General features: G+C 40.3%; 1 protein-coding gene across 5 annotated transcripts in view; it reads left to right on the top strand.

Moving 5' to 3' along the window:
* PAG1 (phosphoprotein membrane anchor with glycosphingolipid microdomains 1) overlaps positions 1 to 27596 on the top strand; it is a 139831-nt gene that overhangs the window by 76517 nt on the left and 35718 nt on the right. For all 5 annotated transcript variants that reach the window (XM_033202320.1, XM_033202319.1, XM_033202317.1 and 2 more), the window contains one exon: positions 2851 to 2944. The gene's annotated coding sequence lies outside the window, so the exon portion shown is untranslated. The remainder of the gene's footprint in view (positions 1 to 2850; positions 2945 to 27596) is intronic.

Raw genomic sequence — 27596 nt, 5'->3', positions numbered from 1 at the left:
CTTAGCATGTTTTCAAGGTTCATCCATGTTGTAACATGTACCAGTATTTTATTCTATTTTATGGCTGAATAATATTTTTTTTTGTATGGATATACAACATTTTGTGTATACCCAGTCACCAGTTGAGGGACATTGTTTCTACTTCTTTTGGTATTACAAATAATGCTTCTGTGAATATTTATGTGCAAGTTTTTGTGTGGATGTGTAGTTTCATTTCTTTTGCTATATACTTGGGTGTGGAATTGCTGGGTCCCATGGTAACTCTCTGTTTAACATTCTGAGGAACTACCAGACTATTTCAAAGCAGCTGCGTCATTTTACATTCCCGTCAGCAGGGCATGGGGGTTCTGATATCTCTACATCCTCTGAACACTTGTTATTAGCTTAGACATGTTTACTATGGCCAAGTGCAAATCACTAGGAAGGTATGAAGTGGTATCTCATTTGTGGTTGATTTGCACTTTGTTGATGGCTACTGATGTTGAGCATCTTTTCGTGTGTTTATTGATTATTTGTGTATCTTTTTTGGAGAAAAGTCTCTTCAGATCCTTTGCCTATATTTGGTTGGGTTGTCTTTTTGTTATTGAGTTGTAAGAGTTATTTATATATTCTCTCTATATAAAATCCCTTATCACATATGATTTGCATATATTTTCTCCTATTCTTTGGGTTGTCTTTTCATTATCTTAATATTGTCCTTTAAATTACAAATATTTTTATTTTAATGAATGAAGTCCAGTTTATCTGTTTTTTCTCTAGTTGGCTTGTGCTTTTGGGGTCACATGCCTCTGCCAAATCTGAGCTCATGAAGATTTAGCTCTTTGGTTCTTTTCTAACAGTAGTTTACACTCTTACATTTAGGTATTTGATCCATTTTGCATTAACTTTTTCTGTAGTCTGAGTTAAGGATCCAACATTATTCTTTTATATATGGCTGTCTAGTTGTTCCAGAACCATTCGTTGAAAAAGCCTGTCCTTTCCCCATTGAATAGACTTGGCACCCTTGCCAAAAACTCAATTGGCCATATAATTGAAGGAATATAAATCTATGGGTTTATTCCTGGATGCTAAAGTATTGATTTATGTGTCTATCCTTATGGCAGTACCACAGCGTCTTGATGACCTTGTTTTCTTGGAATATTTTTAAGTCGCAAAATGTATATTCTGAAAATTCAAAACTGTGCACCATTTTTATATTATTAAATTAACTGTCAAATCTTGTCTCCAATTTTCAAATCAGGATTGTACTCATATCTGGTAATAGAGAAAGCACATCCAAACATCATTTTTAATACACCTTAATAGAATTTGACATTTTCTAAAAAAAAATTGTTAATTCTTTAAATTTTACCTTTTAACTGCAGCAATTTGATTTAGATAATTAAATCTTGCTCATATTTCTGACCAATTCAGGAGAATTCCCTGGATTGACCATGATGACAAGGAAAAGTGGAGAGGCTTATGATTGGAATCCACATCTAAATATATCTGCATGGCAGGGGTTCAGAAGGAGGCTTGACTTGAAGTCTAATAAAAGAGTGGAACGATGGCTTGGGAACTCAGTTGTCTATCAAGCCCTGCACGCAGCGAAGCCCTGTCTCCTAGTTGAAGTGACTGACAGCAGAAAGACCTGGAGTCGGCTTAGAAGAAGACAGCCCATGATTGTGTGTCTTGTTCTGGTCTTTTTACACTTATTAAAAGAAAATAATAATGTAGCTAAATGCAGTGGCAAACAAAAGGCAGCAGTTTCTCACTTTCAAACTGTCAGGGAAACAATAGATATACCTCAAGATAATATAAATATTCTGCTGACTCTGCTATCAGAGAAAGCAACACACAGTCTAAGATGATAATATGTGGTTCTAACAAAAGAACATCAGTAGATGCAAATCTAGAAGGCTCATGTTCCACTCCGTTCATTAGGTTGGAAATTGGGAATTATGCCTCAGTTGGTTAAAATGATTGAGAGGTTCTGAATCTTAGTCAACAGCCAGGATATTCTCCTTAGAGCGTAAACACAGCCGTTCTTTCATCCGTTCATTCGTTCGTTCATTCGTTCATTCCGTCCCTCTCCCCTCCTCCCTTTCACACTGCACTTGTCATGGTGTCTTATGTAAAGTAAGTGTTCAGTATGGGAGAGACTTATTTGAGGATGGGAAGAGAACTAGAGAGGAAGGGGGGCTGGAGGAAGGACTAGGCACCAAAAACAGCAGAACAACAGGTAGGACTGGGGAGCTGGTGAATCAGGAGGGAGAGCAAGGGAAGTCACCCATGTATCCTCTCCTTCTCTGAGCATCTTCCCCATTTCCACAGCAGAATGTGTGAAGGGATGACTCGGGGCTAGATCTGCATGTCGTCCAGGTCACACTGTTCACGCTGCACCAAAGTCTCCTTCTAATAAGAAATTTTCAGAACTGAATCACAGCTTACCTTACCAAAAAGTATAAATGCTCTTTTCAAACAAATCACTTCTTTTATTTCAAATTCAGAAAACAGTTACTTGAATTAGTATCACTGTAGTAACACAGAGATTTACTTGGCATAACTAGGGAAAATATGGAAAGAGCAAGTAAATTGATTTGTATTTGATTAGATACTTGGCTATTTATGAAAATTTTTTGGGGTATGGGGAGATATGAACTTTTCTTTATTGAAATTTTTAATTTAATTGTTAATGTCGATGGTTGTGCCTCTACATTTCAGTTTGCTTTGTTCAGGAAGGAATATAAGAATATAAATCTCAGTGTTTGGCGTAAGTACACTAGCATTTTTACAGTGAACTGAACAAGTATCTTTCACAGTGTATATCCATCTGCCTTTTTTTCTAACTTTCCTTCTCTTTGGCTATAGGCCAAGAAAGAAGAGCGAACTCTCACCACGACATTTCAAAGGGAATACATTGCCAGAATCTGGAATACTCTTCTGGACAAACATTTCCTCCAAGGTCAATATTACCATTGTACCAATGAAGGGACACACCATTAGGCTTTTCGAATGGCAGTGGCACAACACAAAGGTTTAATTGTTTAGTCTCATACAGACCTAGAGTGATATGAGAGAAAGAGAGAGAGGGAGAGAGAGAGAGAAAGAGAGACAGAGAAGAAAGCAGTGCTGTTGGGGTATCCTGCAGCCTCTTCTAAATGTGTTACCAGGAGAATGCCATCAGAATCTGGGAGCTCACTGAGCTGTATGGAAAATGTGTGGGAAATGAGGAGGAAAGAAGAGGCTGGCCTTTTTTCTTCATGTTACAGATACTCATGAACACAAAAGCCAGTGGGGTTTGATTATGAAAATAACATTTCATCCTTTATGAGCAAAAAAATGAGTAGTTTCCTTTAGAGGTTAAAATAAAATATATGCTATATTCATGTCACAGGAGGGGAAAGCCTAAATCAAAATAGTTTATACCAACTGAGACAAGTATGAAAGATTTTAAGGAACTCCATGTTCTTCTATGAAAATACCTGCTAAGTAAGCCTTTAGTAAGTCTTTCATTGGTTTGTGAGAAATGCTTCATGAAGTTCTTGTTTTGGAAATCTTATCTTTAATGCCTCTTGTGGGGAGGGGTGTGTGTGTGTGTGTGTGTGGTGTGTGTGTGTGTGTGTGTGTGTGAGAGAGAGAGAGAGAGAGAGAGACCAAAGAAGAATCTGTCAGCATGATACTGTATGTTTCAGAGGAGTAACTCTAGGCGCTTTCTTTGTGAATCATGAGCTTAGTGAGAATAAAGGCTTAACAGAAGCAGCCGAATTCATAGTCAGCTTTGGCATTCATGAATTAGCTGCCAATATTTTAGCACAAATTGCTGTGTCATTTCTATGAAGTTCCCCTGTCACTGCTCAGTCTGTAGCTAAAAGCTGTCTTATTTTATCTGATGAAATGCCACCTAAAATTTTATCTGATGAAACACCTCCTTCCTTATAAAGATATTTGTGTACCCACACACACACAGAAATGCAAAAACATATGATCCCCCTTAAAAGAAAATAAACTTGTCAACTTTCTCTGTTGAGAAGTTAATATGATATGGTTGACACTACCTAGCCCTTAGTGTTCTGGAAGGCAGTTTCCGACTGGCCAGGAGAGAGTCAGTCCTGTTTTCCTCCTCGGTCCTCACCCTGCTTATTCTCTTCTGAAGGGGTTGGGGTGAGGGAAATGTAGGCTGTACATTAGAGGAGAATTTTGTGATGCTATTCATTCTCTGTTCTGACAGAGAGGACATTGTTTGTTCACTGTAATAGGCTTGGCAGGAATCTGTGCTGTGCGTACAGAATGGGAAAATAGCAGAGCAGTGGGAAATCTCAAAACTCCAAGCAGCAGATCAGCTTAGAAATTTTGCAAAAATCTATTTTAATAGCTTCTCATTACTGTCGATGTAAGTCGTAATTTGGGGAAACAGTTTTCCTCTCAGTGATAATTTTCTTCACATTGCATTATGCCTGCGTTACATGAAAAAAGTCTTTAAGATGCAGTATGCCTACCCAAGTACTGTAGTAACAGGAATTAAAATCAGGGAAGTTTAGAAATACTTGATGAACACACTAGACCTGCTTTGATATTGCCCTTTGTACGTCAGCATTCACATTGGTACAAATGAAAATTAGCCTGTGTACGTCATCTGGTGGTTCACGGAAGCAAGTGTATGCTGCCACAGACAAGAGAAAAAAGACACATTTAAAGATGTGCATTGAGGTGAGAGGTGCACTGCTCGTTAGAGGGAGCCATGCCCCAAATGTTCAGAACTTTAAAGGCAATAACTGTAAAAGCAAAGGCTCAAAGCAGCGTGCAAACTCTGAACTGGAAGCTGAGCTGACCATGACTGAGGCCTGGCGTTTCTGCTTCTTGAGGCTATGTGTTCCCACCTCTCCCTGAGCACACAGACTGCACAATGTGATGGGCCCTGATAGCCCCAGGTGTCTGGGACCCTCATGTGTGTGCATGTGTGCCAGGCTGCTGTGTTCACAGACAGTATGTGAGCTAGAGAGTGGGAGAGCCTGCCCCACACCCAGCATCCCCAACAGCAGCTGTGGGGGCCCCTCGTCCTTAGGCTTAAAGAGAAATTTATCATGACTGCCCAATCTTGGCCTACATTCTTTTTTTTTTTTTTTGAGACGGGGTCTCGCTCTGTCGCCCAGGCTAGAGTGCAGTGGTGTGATCTCAGCTCACTGCAAGCTCCACCTCCTGAGTTCACACCATTCTCCCACCTCAGCCTCCCCAGTAGCTAGGACTACAGGCACCCGCCACCACGCCCGGCTAATTTTTTGTATTTTTAGTAGAGACGGGGTTTCACCGTGTTAGCCAGGATGGTCTCAATCTGACCTTGTGATCCACCCGCCTCAGCCTCCCAAAGTGCTGGGATTACAGGCGTGAGCCACCATGCCCAGCCTCTTGGCCTATATTCTTAAGAACAGCTCCCTGGATATTTTTATAAAAACTACATAATATAAATTATGAGACTTCTAAAATTCTATCTGTGGTAGTGTTAATATACAGTAGAGCATTGGATTATTGCAAATCCCTTTTTATGTAGCCTGCATAAGGGTTAATCTTATGTAACAAAAGCAGGTCCTTTACTCCACCACTTGTGACATGATTCACATATATTATCTGCTTTGTTGTTTTTAAGTTTCTTGGTCTTTTAAAATGTATTTGTTAGACAATCTTTTTGATGATGCATTTGTTTGTCTTTTTAAAAATGTATAGAAATTGGCCAGCTATGGTGTCTCATGCCTAAATTTCTAGCACTTTGGAAGGCCGAGGTGGGCAGATTGCTTGAGTCCAGGAGTTTGAGACCAGCCTGGGCAACATGGCAAAACCCTGTCTCCACAAAAATTAGCCAAGCATGATGGCACATGCCTATAGTCCCAGCTACCTGGGAGGCTGAAGTGGGAGGATCTCTTGATTCTGGAAGGCAGAGGCTGCAGTGAGCTGAGATCACACCACTGCACTCCAGTCAGAGTGACAGAACAAGACCTTGTCTCAAAAAAAAAAAAAAAAAGTATAGAAACATAGTTATATGATGATATTTTCAAGTACATCACAAAGCAAGAAAAAATCACCAAGGCTTCAATGAACTCCCTTTATTGTTTCTATTTGGTACTTTTTTGGGGTCTATTTTTCAAGTAGTTTTTATTTTATTGTTTTTCACAGCTGAGTTAAGGATTACTGAGGGACGTGAGGTCGAGGCAGGGCCAGGTTCTCCTGCTCCCTCCAGGGGCTCCTCGGAGGCGCTGCCTGCAGCAGCAGGACTGGCAGGTCCCTGAAAGACACCTTCGTGTGCAGGGTAATTGCTGGCCCATCTGTGCCTCTGCAGCCATGCCTCCTGTCCTGCCTGCTTGTTCCTTTCCTGCAGAATTTCCGATAACCACTGAGGCCAGATCTTTAGCACACACCAGTGACAGCTGGTTCTCCATAACCTGTGACCACAGTTCGCCAGAAAGCTGGGAGAGCCTGCAGGCAGCTAAGTCAGTGTGGGCACAGGCCTTTTGTGTGTCATCATCATGACGCAGGGGAGGATGCCCTAAAGCAAGGCATACAAGGGCCTTGTTTCACCAATGCTATATGTCACCATCTAGTATGAAAGAAAATGTTTATCAGTTGAGGGAAATTGGGGTAAACACTTAATGACCCTATTTTATTTTTGGGTTTTTTTGTGTTATTTTTCTGAGACAGAGCCTTGCTCTGTTGCCCAGGCTAGGGTACAACGGTGCTATCTGGGCTCACTGCAACCTCTGCTTCCCGGGTTCAAGTGATTCTCGTGCCTCAGCCTCCTGAATAGCTGGGATTAGAGGTGAATGATACTATTTTATTTAACAGACACTTATATTGTACCTAGAGTGAGGCAAGCACTGGTCTAAGCACTTTGCAAGTATTAAACTTTAATCTGCCCGATCACCCTATTACTATTACTAACATTCCTGTTTTACCGAAGAGGAAACTAAAGCTCAGAGAGGGTAAGTGACTTGCCAAAGAAGGGTAGAGACAGCACTGGCATCTACTCCAGGGTCTAGCATTAGGGCTCCATGCGTCTGAACACAGGTGTCTCCTGGACCATAGCAGAGCTTGCTTACCTGTCAGCCCCTTTGGGGTCTGTAAACACACACACTGCCCCCACAGAGGTACACACACCATGTTGCGTTGTCATTTTTGGAACTCTATCCCCATTGAGTGATGGCATTTGCTGCAGTGGAGGAAGAATTTGTCATTCCTGTCATTCTAGAATTCAAAGTGGGTGCGGACTAATGTTGCATGGTAAACAGGATTCCAGCCAGGTACCTCCTCCCGTGACTGTCAGGTTGAACTGCATTCTGTGGCATGCCTGCAGAGGAACGCCCGAGCAGCAGGTGGAGAAAGAACCAGCGTACTGCCCTGCCCCTCCTTTACAGCTTTTTCACTGGTGGGTCCCGGGCCATTTGACATACCATGGCCCTGGGCACGGCGGTATAGCACGACCTGCCAGTATGGAGAGCAGCCGCTCTCCGGGGTGGACATTTGACCATTCCTCCCTCCCTGCTGCCATGGGAATTTAGACAGTTGCTCCTGGAGGCCTTGTCTTAACCTGGAACTTCCCAAAGTGGAATGTGAGGAGTTAGATGGGTGCAGCTCTCTCTCATTTGGGTGCCCCCAAAAGAGAAAAGAAAAAAGGTTTATTCATGGTTGGATATGTTTGGGAGACATAGGTTCAGCAAAATTAAATTGATTTACTTATTGCAGGATTTCTCAGAATTTTCTTGTGACTCTCCAAAGCAACATGTAGAATGTAGAATTTCCTAAATTTTATGTTGTCTCAGGTGGGTGAAAATGTCTGTCAGCATCACTTGGGCAGTGTTGTTGTTAGGAGAGGTAAAAAAAAAAAAAAAATTCCACTGTCACAGGAGGCAAACAGATATTGAGAGAAAAGTAATAAGCTACATTTGGGATCTCTAAATTCCAGTCCCTTTTTAAACTGATAGCTATTGGGACCTTAGAGCCTGAAATTTCTCATTTATAAAATATGGAGGATAGAACTGAATTATCCCTAAGCTTTTTTCATCTTTATAAGTTGGTGATTATTTTGTTCCAGAAAAGTTTTAAGAATGAGATACAGTATACAGCACATCAAATGAAAACTTGGTGAGGGTAAAATGAGGCACAGAGTATATAAGCTAGAAAAGATGGAAGAAGGAGGGAAGTTATTATGCAAAATACATTCTCTGAAATCCTGCATGGTTGATATGGTAGAACCAAATTTTGTTCTATGCTTTCTAAGAAACAGTTTGAAAAGGGAACTCTGACCATGACTTTGTAATTAACAGAGTCCTAAGCTAAAAACATTTTCCTAAAAGAAACAACTGTTCCCAGTTGGAACAAATTTTTCCCATGGCTTTTAACTCTGTGGTATGGTTCTTTGGTCTTTTCGGTAGAAATTTCAGCTCTGTGGCAGGCTGGCACCAAGATTTGGAACCTCAGTAGGTATACTTCATAGGTACCTGTGGGTACATACATTTAATATACATCATCCTCATTTGCAGAACCATTACATGTTGTAGCCCAGCCCAACTTGCATATATGTGGAGGTGTTTGGGTCTTGACTCTGGACTCCGGAGTATTCTCTAGATCCTGGAGGGGCCATGTGCCAGGAGTCCAGGGGCATCAGCTGCTCTCCAGATGGCCTCCTTTGTGCAGCCTCACATCAGTCCTGTGTGCACCCTTCTCCTTCCCGCATCTCTAACTTAGCATTGGCTGAGCCTGAATTGGGGTTTCCCAACAGCCTTTTCACAAAATCACTGTGATGCAAAACTGTCCCAGGGATTTTAGGCTGTTCAGGGTGGTAAAGGTTCAAACCTAGGTTCTATTTTGAAAGTAATTATTAATAAATAAAATGATTACTTAAATACGTTGAAGAAAATCATACTGCTTCAGGACCTCTTAACGAATGTGAAGCTATTAGTGCCAGTTAGATGAGTGAACATGATTATGACTCACATAAACACTGCAAGCCCCCATGGGGGCTTCCATTCGTTTTTATAATTAGTCATTTACTGTTACTTTATACATAGAATGGATAACTGATTACAGACAGTAAGCAGAAGCAGCAACTGATGTTGTGACGATTATCATCTGCAGTCATCTGGTCAAAATTCTGACAGACTTTTCTTTTTTTTTTTTTTTTTTTTTTTTTTTTGAGACGGAGTCTTGCTCTGTCGCCGGGGCTGGAGTGCAGTGGCCGGATCTCAGCTCACTGCAAGCTCCGCCTCCCGGTTCACGCCATTCTCCTGCCTCAGCCTCCCGAGTAGCTGGGACTACAGACGCCCGCCACCTCGCCCGGCTAGTTTTTGTATTTTTTAGTAGAGACGGGGTTTCACAGTGTTCGCCAGGATGGTCTCGATCTCCTGACCTCGTGATCCGCCCGCCTCGGCCTCCCAAAGTGCTGGGATTACAGGCTTGAGCCACCGCGCCCGGCCTCTGACAGACTTTTCATAGCATAGATGATGTTTTATTTCCTAAACTGGGTGTTTATTTCCTAAATATGTGTGTTTATTGCATTATTCTTTTAATCTTAAATATCTTAATGTGTTTGCAGAGTTTTATATTAGTCTATTAGGACATTTATATGGTATAAAATTGAATGTTGAAAAACAAAAAAGTAATGATAATCACATATAATTTGGCTTATATATATATATACTGACATATATATATATATACTCACTGCAAAGAAATGCATACAAACAGCAGCCTAAAGCTTTTTTATCTTGTCTCATTATTTTATAATTAAACACAAAAATTATTGTAGGTTGATTATTTTTGTCCAGAATGCAAGATTACCAAATATTCATGAATGAAAACTTTTATCTGTTTATCTATCATGACATATTAATTGTAGCTTGAAATTTATATAATTGGTCACAAAACCAAGTATATGCCCATCTGTCATTGCAAAAATTCGTCTACAAGTCATGCATTTCATTACATGATGAATTTAAAGTAGACTAAATAGCACATCACTGTTAAATAAGGAAAACGTCAAACTAGAATTAGTAAAATTTGTATTTAAATGAACTAGTTAATGTAACCTTTAATTAATAATTAACTTAAAATCAAATAATTTTACTTAAGTCACTTCTTACGTGCCATAAAATTGTAAAATAAGTAAAATATCTTCTATGGAGGTTTGCAAAAAATTTATGCAAGTCAAAAAACATGAAGCCTTTAAAGAAGCCAGGAAAAGATATTAAAATAATTACTTTTATTCAGTTTAAAGAGAACCTTGCTGTTCTTAAGTAGATTACTGGTAATTGGATAATATGAGGTCTGGTCAGTTGCAGAAGGGAGATTAAAGCCCAGTGGGATAGTCAGCTGATTTGAAGAAAATGTTATAAAGCAGCTCTTACTGTGCCTTGCCCTGTCCACATTATAGAAAAATCTCCTACAATTTCCTGTCCCAGCTCTCAGTGAAAATCAGGGATCACCTCTTCAAATGAATACTAACCTTAAATATGCCATACAAATCCCTATACTGTTATGTTCTTTTTTATTCAAGATATACATAGATATTGAAACTATTTTGAAATACCAATTATAAATTAGTAAAATTTTCCCAGTAATATGTGGGCATTATTGTGAAATGAAATACCTTTAACCTGTAATTTATTGATTTATGGGCACTATTGTGCCCAGAGATTATTTAGAAAAAATATAGTAAGTAAATTCTACATCTACTATTACATCCAAATGTGGCTAACAATTCAGAATAATTTAGATAAGCATCATTGTTTTCCAGCAATATTGGCGTTGTTTGGCTGTTCCAATTGTTCATTTTAAAACTCAACTGTTACCAGACTAACTGTGATTTAACAAAACTTTGGTAAATGTCTAAAGAAGCCTAAATATGATCTAAGGAAATATGATCTAAGGAAAAAGAAATATACAGAAATGAAATGACTTTTACATTTAATTAATTGAAGTAATTTGCAACATTTTTCTGAATTGCAGTTAGCTTTCATTTTCAGACTTTGGAAGAACAAGTCATTTGTACCAGGAAGTACATGGTAAAGAACTATGTTTGGCAACTTAGAGAACATTTTTAGCATTTGAATCTCCCTATTTATAGTACAGCATCAGGCATAGTAAAATGTTTGGCATTTCTATAAGGGATGCAAATGCCTTAACATTCACTGTTGTGATCTAACAATTCATTTCAGAGTAAGATGAATCAGTCTTGTTTGGAAAATGTTTTACGCAAATACTGGCAAGGAAACTATCACTGCATTTCTGTGGATTTTAAAAATGCAGACTCCTCTAAAGTAAATGGTGACAAATTACACAATGTTTTTTTATTACCATGCTTCTATGTGAACTGACTTTTATTACTTTAAATTCTCACACTACTCTACTGCATTCCTTGCTTTTTAGATTTTGTTAATCCATGCTGGAATCAGAAACTCTGTTTCCAGGTCCTTCTAAATGTCAAATTCTTTTTAACCTAACCTTCCTTTAATCCACAATGTTTTCATCATAATTGAAACCACAGATTACTCCATTAACATATGCCCTTTTCTTTTACATTAGAGAACGTGAGAATTGTAATTTGTAGGATTTTGCCCTTAATTTGCAAAATAGAAGATAAATACTCATATTCTGTCTCTCTCTCTATCACACACACACACACAAACACATAGACACACACACACAAACACATAGGCACACACACACACACACACATACACACACACTTGAAGTAATGAAAAATGAGCAGACTAAATGTAATGCAGCATCCTAGATGGGATCCTGGAACCAAAAATAAAAGGACATTAGGTACAAATTAGGGAAATCCAAATAATAATGTACCAATATTGGTCCATTAATTGAAACACATGTACCATGCTAATGTAAGATGTTAATAATAGACTAGAAAAAATACAGCAAATGCATTTATAACTAATGTATTAAATAACCATGGTTGACTTCAGCCTGTTTTGTGATAAGAAGAATTGAAGTATAAAAAGCGATAGTGATATCCCCTGTTGTCGATGTCTTCTACTGAATATAGCCATCTATAGCAGAGGCTGGCAAAATCCAAGTATTTGGCAAAAGCTGGGGACCAAATCCAGCCCTGCCACCTGTTTCTGTAGGGCTTGAACACACTTCCGCTGTTATCTTCCAGATGCCCCTAGCGGGGCGAGAGGATGCAGGCTCAGATGTCCTGGGCTCCATTCCCAGCCATTTGGTGTTGTGGGCATTGTTTGACTTGTTTAACCTTTCTGGACGTTGTTTTTCGTATCTGTGAAGTCAGAGGGTCGAACCAGATTTTTCAGAACCAGTGGCTTAGAGAATTCTGACTCTGAATGTGTGTTGGAAGTCCATTTGTAATTATAGCATAGAGTTTATTGAGGATGAAATTTTGGCATTAAAGCAATTTGCATGCATTAAATATGCACTATATAGTTTATAACATAACATTGCCCATCATTTTTCAGCACTTTTGAACTCTACCAAAAAAGAATTAAATAATCACAAAAAGGAACACTATTGCCATGTGTATTAGTCTGTTCTCGTGCTGCTAATAAAGACATACACAAGACTGGGTAAAGGAAAGGCGTTTAATGTAATCACAATTCTACATGGCTGGGGAGGCCTCACAATCATGGCAGAAGGCAAAGAAGAAGCGAAGGCATGTCTTACATGGCAGCAGGCAAGAGAGAGCTTGTGCAGGAGAACTCCCATTTATAAAACCATCAGATCTCATGAGACCCATTCACTATTATAAGAACAACATAGGAAAGACCCACCCCCATAATTCAATCTCCTCCTACCAGCTCCCTTCCACAACATGTAGGAATCATGGGAGCTACAGTTTAAGACAAGATTTGGGTGGAGACACAGCCAAACCATATCATTCTACCCCTTGCCCCTCCCAAATCTCATGTCCTCACATTTCAAAACCAATCATGCCTTCCTAACAATTCCAAGTCTTAACTCATTTCAGCATCACTTCAAAAGTCCACAGTCCAAAGTCTCATCTGAGACAAGACAAATCCCTTCCATCTATGAGCCTATAAAATCAAAAGCAAGTTAATTATTTCCCAGATATAATGAGTGTACAGGCATTGGGTAAATACATCCATTCCAGATGGGAGAAATTAGCCAAAACAAAGGGGTTACAGAGCCCATGCAGGTCCAAACTTCAATAGGGCAGTCATTAAACCTTAAAATGACCTGTGACTCCATGTCTCACATCCAGGGCATGCTGATGTAAGAGGTGGGCTCCCCTGGCCTTGGGCAGCTCCACCCCTGTGGCTTTTCAGGGTACAGCCCCACTCCTGGCTGCTTTCACAGGCTGGTGTTGAGTGTCTGTGGCTTTTCCAGGTGCACAGGGCAAGCTGTCAGTGGATCTACCATTCTGGGGTCTGGAGGATAGTGGCCCTCTTCTCATAGCTGTACTAGGCAGTGCCCCAGTGGGGACTCTGTGTGGGGGCTCCAACTCCATATTTCCTTTCCACACTGCTCTAGCAGAGGTTCTCCATCAGCGCCCCACCCCTGCAGCAAACTTCTGCCTAGACATCCAGGCATTTCCATACATCCTTTGAAATCTAGGTGTAGATTTCCAAACCTCAATTTTTGACTTTTGTGTACTTATAGGCCCAACACCATGTGTAAGCCATCAATGCTTGGGGCTTGCACCCTCTGAAGCAAGGGCCTGAGCTGTATGTTAGCCCCTTTTAGCCATGGCTGGAGCTGAAGCAGCTGGGATGCAGGGCACCATGTCCCAAGGCTGCACAGAACAGGGGAGCCCTGGGCCTGGCCCAGTAAACCATTTTTTCCTTCTAGGCCCCCAGGCCTGTGATGGGAGGGGCTGCTGTGAAGGTCTCTGACATGCCCTGGAGACATTTTCCCCATTGTCTTGGTGATTAACATTTGGTTCCTCATTACTTAGGCAAATTCCTGCAGCTGGCTTGAATTTCACCCCAGAAAATGGGTTTTTCTTTTTAATTGCATCATCAGGCTGCAAATTTTCCAAACTTTTATTCTCTGCTTCCTCTTGAATGCTTTGCTGCTTAGAAATTTCTTCAACCAGATACCCTAAATCATCTGCCTCAAATTCAAAGTTCCACAGACCTCTAGGGCAAGGGCACAGTGCTGCCAGTCTCTTTGCATAGCAAGAGTGATCTTTACTCCAATTCCCAACAAGTTTGCCATTTCCATCTGAGACCACCTCAGCAGGGACTTTATTGTCCATATCACTATCAGCATTTTGATCAAAGCTGTTCAACAAGTGTCTAGGAAGTTACAAACTTTCCCACATTTTCTTGTCTTCTTCTGAGCCCTCCAAACTATTCCAGCCTCTCTGCCTGTTACCCAGTTCCAAAGTCACTTCCATATTTCCAAGTATCTTTATAGCAGCACCCCATTCCTGGTCCCAATTTACTGTATTAGTCTGTTCTCACACTGCTAATAAAGACATACATAAGACTGGGTAATTTCTCAAGGAAAGAGGTTTAATGGAATCACAGTTACACGTGGCTTGGGAGGCCTCACAATCATGGTGGAAGGCAAAGAAGAAGCAAAGGCACATCTTACATGGCAGCAGGCAAGAGAGCATGTGCAGGGCAACTCCCATTTATAAAAACATCAGATCTCATGAGACCCATTTGCCATCATAAGAATAGCACAGGAAAGACCTGCCCCGTGATTCAATCACCTACCATTGGGTCCCTCCCACAATGCATGGGAATCATGGGAGCTACAATTCAAGATGAGATTTAGGTGGGGACACAGCCAAACCATATTGCCATGTGAGTCACTTACGTACTAGGAAGGCAAAACCAGATTTTTTGAAATACCCATGTTGAATCTGAGCTCAAAATCATATTAAAATATTAAATTGTACCTTAATTTGTGATAAAGTATTATTATCCAAATGATAATGTACACTTTGAGAAAGAAAGATTTTAGGTGAACGTACTTTTAGATTGTACACTTAAATGCAATTTAGCTTGAATTTGTTATTCAGTATAGTCAATAATGTTATATGGTATTAGCACTTTGGGAGGCCGAGACGGGTGGATCACAAGGTCAGGAGATCGAGACCATCCTGGCTAACACGGTGAAACCCCGTCTCTACTAAAAAATGCACAAAACTGGCCGGGCGCGGTGGCTCAAGCCTGTAATCCCAGCACTTTGGGAGGCCGAGACGGGAGGATCACGAGGTCAGGAGATCGAGACCATCCTGGCTAACACGGTGAAACCCCGTCTCTACTTAAAAAATACAAAAAACTAGCCGGGCGAGGTGGCGGGCGCGTGTAGTCCCAGCTACTCCGGAGGCTGAGGCAGGAGAATGGCGTAAACCCGGGAGGCGGAGCTTGCAGTGAGCTGAGATCGGCCACTGCACTCCAGCCTGGGCGACAGAGCCAGACACCGTCTCAAAAAAAAAAAAAAAAAAAATGCACAAAACTAGCCAGGCGAGGTGGCGGGCGCCTGTAGTCCCAGCTACTCGGGAGGCTGAGGCGGGAGAATGGTGTAAACCTGGGAGGCAGAGCTTGCAGTGAGCTGAGATCCGGCCACTGCACTCCAGCCTGGGTGACAGAGCAAGACTCTGTCTCCAAAAAAATAAATAAATAAATAAATAAAAATGTTATATCGCATTTAATTTAGGCCAATAAAGTGTTGAATATCTAATTATGTTAAGGCCTTTAAGACAGTTAAGACCTTGCCAAATGTTCATATGATGCTTGTTGAGTTAATTATCAGGAAGTTACTTATCTGATCATTGTTTCTTAATTGAGCCAGTCATTGTCCATTATAAGAAATTATTTTCCAGCTGTAGTATTTCAGTGCTGGGTTTCGATTATAGACATTAAAAAAAGGTTTATTTAGGACTACCTTTAAAGTTAAATCTGATAATAATTATTTGACTGGTAGAGGCACTCTGGGAAAAAGTTGAGTAGTGGTCCTCTCCACTTTGGCTACTCAGTAAAATTACCCAAGGAGCTGTTTAAATTCCCATGTGCAGGTGTACCCTCAAACTAATTAAGTCAGTCTCTGGAGCATTTTTTTTAAGCTCCCAAGGTTCTTCAAATATGCAGCCAAAGTTGAGAAGTACTGGCCTTGAGAACAAGTAAGGAAAGCCTCCTGGGGAGGTCTTTCTGTAGCAGAGTGCTCCTGCTGTTTGTAATTGGGTAGCTTGAGTAGCTGTGAAGTTATTTAAAGAAGCTTATTTTCAAAGAGAAAGAAACTTGCCAATATCTGGAGAGGGGCAGAAAGTATGTGTTGCTTGCCCTAAGTCTCCATCCTACAAATACCAGGAGAGTTTGTCCTGATTTTAAAAGGATTTAGGAAGTAACATCCTGCTTGTGTCAATGCATGGTGTTTGCTTTGACTTTTGTTTGGCATCTTATTTCAACTATAAGATCAATGGGAGCTAACATTTATTGAGCACACCTGCTAAGTATCAGGCCCTGTACTATAAACATCACTGTCTCACAGCCAGGAAACATAGAATTATTCACTTCAAAATAAAGAGTTCTGTTTTGTTAGAGGAATCTTATCTCTGTGTAATTGAATGAATATTTAGTCATTTATTTATTCATCTGGTGACATGTGTTGAATACATATGCTATTCCAAAAATAAGTTTAAACATGCCCAAAGAATACAAAGGATCTGTATTCATTATCTGTTGTTTCATAACAACCTTAGTGGCTTTAGATGAAAATGTATTTAGCTCTTGATTCTGTGATTGATAGTTTAGATTGGGCTCAGCTGGGCAATCCTCTCATCTTGGCTAGGTTTGCTCATGCAACAGCAGTCAGCTGTGGTTTGGCTTTGCTGATCTTGGCAGGGCTCTCTCACATGTCTGGGAGCTTTAGCTGAGACAAGCTGGCTGACTAAGCTCTGGTCCTTTGGCCTCTCAGCCATCACCAGGGTCAACCCAGACTTGTTGGAATATGGGGTTAGGGTTTCCTAGAGAATGCCTATAGTATTCAAGGTACCTTAGGCCTGGTGTGAGAACGGGCACACCATCACTTCTGCCACATTTCCTGGCCAAAGCAAGTCACAAGCCCAGTCTAGACACAAGGAGTGGGGAAAGAGATTTCATTTCTTGATGGAAGGTACTAAAACGTCACATTTTAAAGGGCAAGGAGAAAGGAAAGAGTGAGCAATTACGGTCCATGTTTTACAGTCAACCACAGGTAGAAAACTTTAATTCTATCTGGGGACATTAGAGGATGTTCCTGAGAAATGGTTACATTTGAGCGGGTTTCAAGGGTAGAAAATACATTTCAGGTGGAGGCAATAGCGTAAGGAGAACCGTCAAATTGTACTTTCATTAGTGAAAAACAAAATGGAGACAGTAAGTTCCCTAAACGCAGAAAATATGTCTAGCCAACAACTGAGCATCTGGAGGGCACTCAGTATGTACTTTCTCATTTACATCAAACAGCAGTGAAGTGACTAAGAGTGTAGGCCCTTAAAGCTGGTGTAATAACCTGATAGCCTTACCATTTACCAGCTAGTAGACCTGGAACAAATTACTGTGCCTCTTTAATACAATGAGGAAAATAATACCTCCTATAGCATTTGCTGCATAACAAACCACCCCATGACTTAACAGCTTAAAAACAACAGCCATTTACTCAGCTCCTCATTCTACAGTTTTATAGTTTGGGCCATCTTAGGTTGGAGGTTCTTCTGGTCTCAGTTGGGCTCATGCCTGTGTCTTTGGTCAGCTTGCAGTCAGCTAGGTGTCTCTGCTTCTGGGGATTGGCTGGCTACTGGGGGAACAATAAGGACAACTGGACGACAACATTCTCTCATCATCCAGCAGGCTAGTGTGGGCTTATTCACATAGAGGATCAGCAGGGTTCTAGAGTGAGAGGAGTAGAATCATTCAAAGCATGTGGGCTGGGTTTAGCATTGACACACCATTGCTTCCACTGAGCTCCATGAGCTAAAGGGAGTCACAAATCAGCCCACCATGAAGAGTAGAGAAATAGACAGCATTTCTTGCTGGAAGGAGCTACAAAGTTACGTTGCAAGAAGTGAGGATACAGGGAGGGGAAGACTTGTGACCATCTAAGGAATCTTCTATACCTACCTATAGCTCACAACAACCCTATGAAGAAAAAGTTAAATATAACTAGGTGAGGCTCCAACCTAGAAAGTACTAGGCTAATCATAGATGTTCAATACATGGAAAGTATTAACTTTTTCCTATAAAAGTTAGAAATAAGATTTTAAGCCAAATTCTTCAGTTGCTTACTTTTATAGAATATCAGATGAACCTCCAAGTGCTTCTTACAAAGGTGAAGTGTTATACATTCTTTCCCTGTTGCAGAAACATAATGTAAGTGAGGAAACCTTACTGCCTCTAAGTGCATGTGTATCTTGGCCTGACAGAGGCTGGCAGCTGCACTGTGTAAAATACGCTAACTCAACATAAGGGTCAACTCAGGAAAAGAACCAGAGACAGTCAAGTACAATATTTCAGCTCCCAAAATATTTAAGGCCTTTTATCATGGGTAAGAACTTATTTCAAAACCTATACAAAGAGCAAAAACCTTAATACATTGTTATTGATTTCTTTTTACTGTTAGGAGTATTTTCATAAAACCAGCTAAGCTTCATATAGCTCTAGATTGATCCATACATTGCTTTTGGATCCCATAAATTGCATTCAATGGAGATTTATTTATCTGGCAGCTAAAATACCTCCAATCAGTGATGTGAACTGGATCAGAAAATACCTATCCTCTTTGGAATAAATAGAACATCAAAGGGTATTCAAGAATGTGTAGTGTAGAAATATGGCAAATGTGCATTGAGGGTGGTGCCAGCTTTTTTATAATTATGGAACTTCTAAGCTCCTTAAATGGTAGAGATCAGATGGTTCTCGGGCTCTGCCTCCTGACTTCAGCCTGCTTTACCCAACCCACCACCTCCAGAAGCTCCAAAGCCCACAAAAGGGCCGTCTATCCACCCAATTGCACATCATTCCCAAGCACTGAATGTCCATTGTACTGCTGTTCCTCTTATGATTTTAGAAAGTCTTAGTGGTAAGGTGATTACGAACTGTGGCTCTGATCCTTATGCCTCTCACTTTCTTCCTCTCTGAGTGACAGGGGAAGCTTCTGAAGCTACAAGCCTCATTCCTTATTTCCTTAATAATGATTGTACAAAGACATGTTTACGTGGCCATTCCATCACATGTAGAGTCATTTGCTGCTAACAACAACAGAAATATTGAATCTCCAACAATTTATGTCATCAGAAAAGAAAAATGAATATAAATTAATTAACATTTTCAAGACAGCCCAGCACAGGTTTGCTGATGGTCTTGCTTTGGCTTTCAAAGCCTGCTAGTCCCTGTCTTGCTCTACAGCACTGGAGTATGGGTCACTTTCTGGAAAGACTTCAGTGCCTTTGCTACAAAGAGTAAATAGTTCGTTTTGAACTCTCGTTTGTTTTTAAAGTAATGTTTTATGGGCCATGTAATGAAGTACCTAACATAGTGCCAAGCACATAGTCATAAGTATTCGTAGACCTGATATGTCTGTCTTTGCATGCCTGAGAATGATTTCCGGTTTATAAAATTTGTGTTGGCAAGGAAAGCAGTTTTTGTTGCTACTGATAAACCATCTGGGGCTTGATATTCTAAATTCGATGACTCTACTTACACATAAAATCTTTTAGGGGGATTCCACATTTTTTATGTTTGTTTGCCAAACTAGAAGTTATGTACAAAGTTGTAAGCCCAAAATCTGAGAATTTTACCCTGGCAAACCCTAAAAATATTTTGAATTACTGCAATGATTTTTTAGTAAATAAAATGTCAATGCAAATATGTGGGACTAGATTTCAGAGATCCCTGAACAATCTATGGTTTTTAATACTAGCACTGTAAAGAATTTATATCATATTGAACATTTTATATTGAGCATATGTCTTGAGGCCGGGTGCAGTGACTCATGCCTGTAATCCCAGAACTTTGAGAGGCCGAGGTGGGTGAATCACTTGAGGTCAGGAGTTCAAGACCAGCCTGGCCAACATGGTGAAACCCTATCTCTACAAAAAATACAAAAATTAGCGAGGCGTGGTGGCAGGCACCTGCAATCCCAGCTACTCCAGAGGCTGAGGCAGGAGAATCTCTTGAGCCCGGGAGGCAGAGGCTGCAGTGAGCCGAGATCCTGCAACTGCGCTCCAGCCTAGGTGACAAAGCAAAACTCTGTCTCAAAAACAAAGGGCAGGGGGAACTTGATGTTGAATTGGATGTGGGAGGAAACTGAGAGGGTGGCAAACAGGGAGGACCTGGGATTTGACCTTGGCCAACTAACTGAAGGTGGCACCATTTCCAGAGAGAGGGGCCCTGGAGGATGACTCCATAGCAGAGGACAATGGAGAGTCCAGCCTTGCTCACACTGAGGCAGAGGGCCTGGGGACACCCAGGTAGAGAAGCCCAGGTGCAGCTGGATATGGGATGGCAGCTCAGAAAAGAGGCTTGGGCCAAAGATACAGATCTGGGATCGTGGCAGCCTGATGGGAAATGAAGGCATGGTTGTGGATGACGTGTCTAGGAAGATAATATGCTGCAAAATCAGGAAAAGAACCCAAAGCCACACCTTAAACCACTATGGTATTTCACAGCTAGGGAGAGGAGCCAGTCTCCTTGGGTGTTTTCTCAAAAGTGTGGTTACCATAATTTGTCATCATCTTTTGACCCATACCTCTGCCTTTTAAATTGGCATATGGATGATAATGATTCTGGATAGTTATACAGTGTCTGAAATTTGGTCTGATACTTTCTCACAGAAACTTACACACAAACTTCTGTCTTGTGGATGTGAGTTGACTGACATGGGTAGGCAAAATTCTTGCTCGCTATATGATGATTTAAGTGATAGAAGTGAAAAAAATGTTTTTAACTTCTGGTAGGTAGACTTAGAGGCTTGATCAATGCAAGTTTGCATTATCGTTAGACTTTCTAGCTAGTGCCCAGGGTTTCCTGCTGCATCACACAACACAATGTCTGGTTGTGCTTCTTTTCCTGACATTAAAATTCATCACTGGATTCAGAAGAACCTGCTCATTTTAAAAACTAAATGTATATATAATATATTCAAATGGACAGCTGGTATCTGATTATTTCTCTGTTTTAGTTACAGCTGTGTTAAATTCAATTATAAATTATAAATCATAATAGCAGAATCAGCTTGCTTTGAATGCAGGAAGATGCAGATTCTTCTTTAAGTACATTTTTGAATAAAATAAGATTTTGTTAAACCAACCAGGGAAGCAGCAAAAGGAATTAATATTTATTGGGTGCCTACTCTGGGCAAGGGCACTGAACTATGCATGTTGCACAAGATACAAATGTAACTGATTTTGGTAGAGGTGTCAAATATACTTTTCTCTGCTGAATGGCAATCTGAAATACTGAAGATACTGAATGGAGCTGACATGCAAACATAGGCACATGTTTGGAAGGCTGGCAGAGTGTGTTATCAATATGGCTTAAAGCGCTAGTCTAGACCAAACAGAAGTGCCTCAAAATAGTGGTAGTGCCCAACTGTCATTCCATATGTCAGTAGGATTTGTCCTGAAGATATTGCAGCTGACTTCTTGGCCAGTACTCTCAGTATCATGTGGTAATAATGGAAGGATAAGATTACTAACAAAAGATCCCAGGCTGTAATGAGTCCACTAACTTAAATGGATTCTTTCTGCAATATACCTCCCATCTCAAGCTGACATGTATGGAAATGAACAATTGCAAGAGACCCAAAAACTTTGCCATGGCAGACTGAGGACCCTATGCCAAATAAACATGGTGTTACTCCCAATAAAGTGATCTAAAGAAACCTCAACAGATGATTGGAAGTACAGTTTCAGACATTAATGTCTAGCTGCCTTCTGCTGGAAATTGAAAGGAACAACTAAGATTGCAAAATGTGCAAATGGAGAAGCCCTCTCTACCAGAAGCTTAGAGCCAGCCAGAGGTCAGCAAGGCACAGGCTGCAAAACGCCTTCTCTGCAAAAGTAGCTGGCACTGTGAATCTAATTAAAATCCCAACATGTGCATATTGCATGAGGGACTATAGCTTAAAATAAAATTGCAACTGTACACATTCATTATCTATTAACCATCAGTAGTTACAACCTTAAAGAATACAGGATTATGTTTGGCACTATTCTTAGTAAGACTGCAAAGATATGCATTTATTCACTCCATCAATATTTACTAAGCACCTGCTCTGCTGTTAGTACATGTATTAGTCCATTTTCATTCTGCTGATAAAGACATATCTGAGACTGGTCATTTATAAAGAAAAAGAAGTTTAATGGATCCACAGTTCCATGTGGCTGGAGAGTCCTCAAACGATCATGGAGGAAGGTGAAAGGTATGTCTTACATGGTGGCAGGCAAGAGAAAATGAGAACCAAGCAAAAGGAATTTCCCCTTATAAAACCATCAGATCTTGTGAGACTTACTCACTACCATGAGAACAGTATGGGGGAACCACTCCCATTATTCAGTTATCTCCCCATCAGGTCTCTCCCATAACATGTGGCAATAGTGGGAGCTACAATTCAAGATGACATTTGGGTGGGGACACAGCCAAACCATATCAGTGCCTTAGTTATAGCTGCAAAGACAAACATGGAGTTTGTGCTCATGAAGGTTCTATTCTAGAGGTTGTGCATACAACAATAAACACAAAGGCCAATAAATAATATGCATTCAGATAAGGATAACAGGAAAAGACAGCAGGGTAATGAGATGAAGGCTGAGTGTAGTGGAGTGGACGGGAGAGTTTTAGAATGGTTGGTCATAGAATGCTTTTCTAAGAACATGATCTTTAAGCAAGACTGAAAAAATAAGGAGGAACCAGCTGTATGGTGACCTGAAGGATGTTCATTCCAGAAAACAAACAGCTAGTATAAAAGGTCCAGGTGAGGGGAAGCTTGACATGGTCAAGGGCTAGAAAGAAAAAGCACATGAGAAGTCATGGTCAAGGAGACCAAGGAACCAGCTGAGGCTGGAGTGGTTGGGTCCACCTGCCCCATGAGGACCCTTCAATGAATGTTGGCCAAACTGAGCTGAACAAAGTGTACTGTGTCCATTTAAACAATGAAGGTCAATAGAAAAGCTAAAATGGCCTAAATCATAAAGAAAAGTTATTGTCATAAGAATGTATTGATTTATTGTACATTCTTTCCCTCTAAGAATTATGGATCATTTTGTAAGTGGATAGAGAAATGTATTTTAGATCAGCTTTGACATACAGCTTAAAAACAGTGGCATATTACCCTCAAACAAGTAACAGGCCAAGAGATTTTATATATTTCTTATAGAAATTTTTATATTTGAAAATACTTTAAAATAATGCTATTTTAATTTCTATGATAAATTACAGTAGCTGTATAACTTTTGAGGGATGCAGAGAAAACTACATAGAAATAATATAGCAAACAAGCAAAAAAAATGTGGCTCAAAATCCATATCTTCTAAATCTGAGTCTTTATGTTGTGTGAGCTCAGATACCATCTTCTGGAATAGATTCAAAACATGATCTGTTTTGACCTGGGCTTTAAGGATATACATGTGAGAAACTCTGGTTTATGTGAATCAGAGTGTAGACTCGTTGTGTGGGAAGAGGAACAATGAACTATATCTGTTTTATCTTGCCACATCTTGATTATGACTTGTTCCAATACTATAAGAGAAGTAAGATGAAATAGCATCTGCTAGTTAAGAGTTTAGAAATATGAATGAATAGTCTAGCTCAGTGATTCTCAGTCCCAACCGTATATTCAGATGCCCTGGGGACACATTCACAAATATCAATATCCAGGCCCCATCCCTGATCTATTAAGCCAACTTTGAGAGTTCGGCCTGGGCATTAGTGTACTGTGAAAAGTTTGGGCTGGGCGCAGTGGCTCACACCTATGATCCCAGCACTTTCAGAAGCCAAGGTAGGAGGATCACTTGAGGCCAGGAGTTCAAGTCCAGCCTGGGCAGCATAGCTAAATTCCATCTCAACAATACATAAATAAAAATTAACCAGATGTGGTGGTACATGCCTGTAGTCCTAGTTACTTAAGAGGCCTAGGTGGGAGGATCTCTTGAGCCCAGGAGTTAAACGTTACAGTGAGCTATGATCACACGACTGTACTCCAGCAAGGGTGACAGAGGCTTCGTCTTAAAAAAAAATTTACAGTGGATAGCCAGGGTTAAACACCACTGGTCTAATTTAATAGGTCGCCATAGTCTTTAGGATACCGTTGGTTTGATTTTCACCATCTTAGTCTTTGTATCTTATATCTTATCATCTGGGTAATAATTATTTTTTAGAGATCAGAACTTATGGTCCCTAAGGTTAGTTTGATGGGAAAGTCTTTTCCTTTCTTCCTTCCTTTTTCCTTTTATTCTTTGCTCTTTTGAAAATGTGTTTTCCTTCTAAAGTATAATCTGGAGATTGGGAACTCTTAAAATCTGTAAAGGCATAGTCCATGGTAATTAACCTTCAAGTTTCATGTATCCATTATTCAGAAATTAATATCTGCTTCTAAAAATATTGAAGTTGTTATAATAAAGACACATAAGATTTTTTAAAACATATGAAATAAAAAACTTGTAATTGGCATTGGTGTAGGCAGAGGAAAGAAAGAGCTAGACGAAGGTAATTGCTATAATTAAAGATAATTACAGCTTTGAGCATCCAGCCAGCCATGTGAAGGGAAAAGAAGAAAGGAAATATGATTTTTGTATGTGTAGTTTATCTTTTATACAAAAAGGCAAACTAGTTCACCGGGACAGAACACCTTCTGCTAAGAACTAAAATCTCTAAGAGTTTATCACACAGACACATAAAGCGTTATGTACCACACAGTAGAACAATGTCATTAATAGTTTTATGAGCAATTCAGATAAATCAAGATAATTTATTATATTAATATTTTATAAAAGCTACTTTTGTGACATTACTTCATCAGTAGGTTCAGCTGCTACCTCCCAAGCTCACGCAGTAGGGCCGTGCCAGCTGCAGTCCTGGAGGATGTTGGTATTCCAGTGAGCTGTGGCAGGGCATGTCCTTCAGTTCATCTGAAAACCACACCAAGTCATAGATGAGAGAAAGTGGGGCAGAACACCACTCTGTTAGGAAACGTGAGATTGGAATTTGATCTGTCAGGTTCACCCTACCCTTTTAAATTCTTGCAGTAGTAGTATTATGATACAGTCTTTGGGAGAGTATTAATAGTTTGAGAACTATACTGCAGTCATGCATCTTGGTGTCTTAGTTGGATCCTGGCTGCAGAATCAAAGACGTATGATAGATAAGTGGCTACTGCAGAATACCTTATATTGTTCTTAATTATGTTCTTCGTAAAGGGAAGCAAAGTGTTACCAGTGACTACTAGTGGGCCAGTTGCCCCCAAAGTTTGTTTATTCCTGAAACATTATAATATGGCAATTCATTAAGAAGTACAATGAAGTAGAGTTTTGAAGAGTTTGGAGAAAGGCCTAAAATATGTGATGTGAAAAAGACTGAATTATTCTTGTTTATGGGATAATAGCATATTGTTTTACAATTTGTGTCTAGAAATCACATAACTGTTAAAATAATTGCTTACAAAAAGAACTAGAATGAAGCCACATAGCTTGTATTATTTAATCCAAAAGACAAAAATGATACATACTGCTTTTCCCAATAGCAGTTACTAGATGTCAGTGGCTACCTTGATTTTCCTAGATGAGTTTTCTTTTTGTCCTAAAAACACATCTTCTTGTCCCATTTTGTAAGTCTATTTTTCTTGAAGTTTTCCTGTAATAGAGGCATGAGAAATAAGCACACACTAATTCTCCCTAGACCAGATTCCACTGTTATATTTCTCATAGTAAGCACTGGCAGGACCACTGCCACGGCTATTTAGTGCAAACCTCATGCTTCTAGGAGGTGCCACTCAAAGAAGTATAGTCTATGCTCTTAGCATAGCCAGACCTCCTCAAAGCCTCAGTGGCAGAGAAGCGTGAACTCGGGTTCCTGACTCCATGTGCAGTTCTTCAAGCTCCCATGTTTTATTTTTTAAGTTCTTTTTTCCTTTTCTTTTCTTTTTTTTTTTTTTTTTTTTTTTTTTTTTTTTGAGACAGAGTCTTGCTCTGTCACCCAGGCTGGAGTGCAGTGGCACGATCTCAGCCAGCTCACTGCAACCTCCACCTCCCAGCTTCAGGCGATTCTCCTGCCTCAGTCTCCCGAGTAGCTGGGATTACAAGTGCCTGCCACCACACTCGGCTAATTTTTTTTTTCTTTGTATTTTTAGTAGAGATGGGGTTTCACCATGTTGGCCAGGCTGGTCTTGAATTCCTGACCTCAGTTGATCCACGCAGGTCAGCCTCCCAAAGTGCTGGGATTATAGGTGTGAACCACCACGCCTATCCTATTTTTTAAGTTCTTAATAGAATCTTGTATTCCATAAAGATCCGTGTTTCTTTTATGATAAATTAACTTCAAGTAACTTCCACATTTCTAGAAGATGTGGTTGGCACCTTTTTCCTGCATTTCCCACAACACATCTCTAATATATGCCTGTCCCTACCTGCAGATCTTGCCGCTTTATCATAGGCTACGCTCGCTCTCTCTCTCTCTCTCTCTCTCTCTGCCTCTCTATTGAATGACTTTAAAATACTCCTTCCAGAAAAGGAGTGAAAACATAGCATAGAGAAGTGAAAGGGGCAGGGCCGTCAGAGCCATACCATGATATTCGCTCTCATTGAACAACCTGAAGACTTTCCTTGGCTCTACTTTCCAAACAAAATGGAAATTGGGGGTAGAGTGACCATATTGACTGCCTTACATACAAAGGGCTTTGAACTCAGCACAAGGGAAGGCTGTCTTTAAAATGTTAGCTTAATGAATCCATATTCTAAGGCCTCTCCAAAAAAGTTCTTAATACAATGGCGTATAATGTAAGTTCCACATATGATTCTTCAACTTGAAACCCACTGTGACATTCAAAATATAAAACTGTTCACATTATACGCCAAGAATTTTCATAAACACAGCCTTAACCCATAACTTCTATTTTATTCATGATTTCCAAATAGAAAAAAAAATAGAAAATCTTGAAGAAGACAATGTGATTTTCATTAGCTATAAAGATGTTCAGAATTGCATTCTTTTTGGTGCATGAGGTCTTGTAATCACATTTGCTCCGTGGCTTTCTAAAGAGGGTCAGTTTTCTGAGTTCTCCCTGTGGACTTCTGGAGTTTCACTGCCTCTGCCCATGGAGACCCACTGGGAGATTAGATTTGTTCTTTCACACGATGAACCAGGAACACAGTGAGGCTTGTCTGCAGAACCAGTGAGATGCAAAGGGACCAGGAAGAGGTGGCACTTCAGGGCCCACACAGGGAGAGAAGGGTAGAGAATAGACTCAGGATTGGGCAGTCCAGGACTCACGAGCTCCAGACCTGTGTCCTTCAAAGGGTTTCCAGTGGATGACCTACTTTGGAATCACTTAGGACATAAGATAAAAATATAGATTCTTGGCCAGGCGCAGTGGCTCACGCCTGTAATCCCAGCACTTTGGAGGCTGAGGCAGGCAGATCACTTGAGGTCACGAGT

This window comes from Trachypithecus francoisi, unplaced genomic scaffold, assembly GCF_009764315.1.
Source record: "Trachypithecus francoisi isolate TF-2019V2 unplaced genomic scaffold, Tfra_2.0 Lachesis_group7, whole genome shotgun sequence".
Classification (NCBI taxonomy): Eukaryota; Metazoa; Chordata; class Mammalia; order Primates; family Cercopithecidae; genus Trachypithecus; species Trachypithecus francoisi.
The sequence above is the reverse complement of the archived record's forward strand: the minus strand, read 5'-3'. Positions and strand labels throughout refer to the sequence as shown.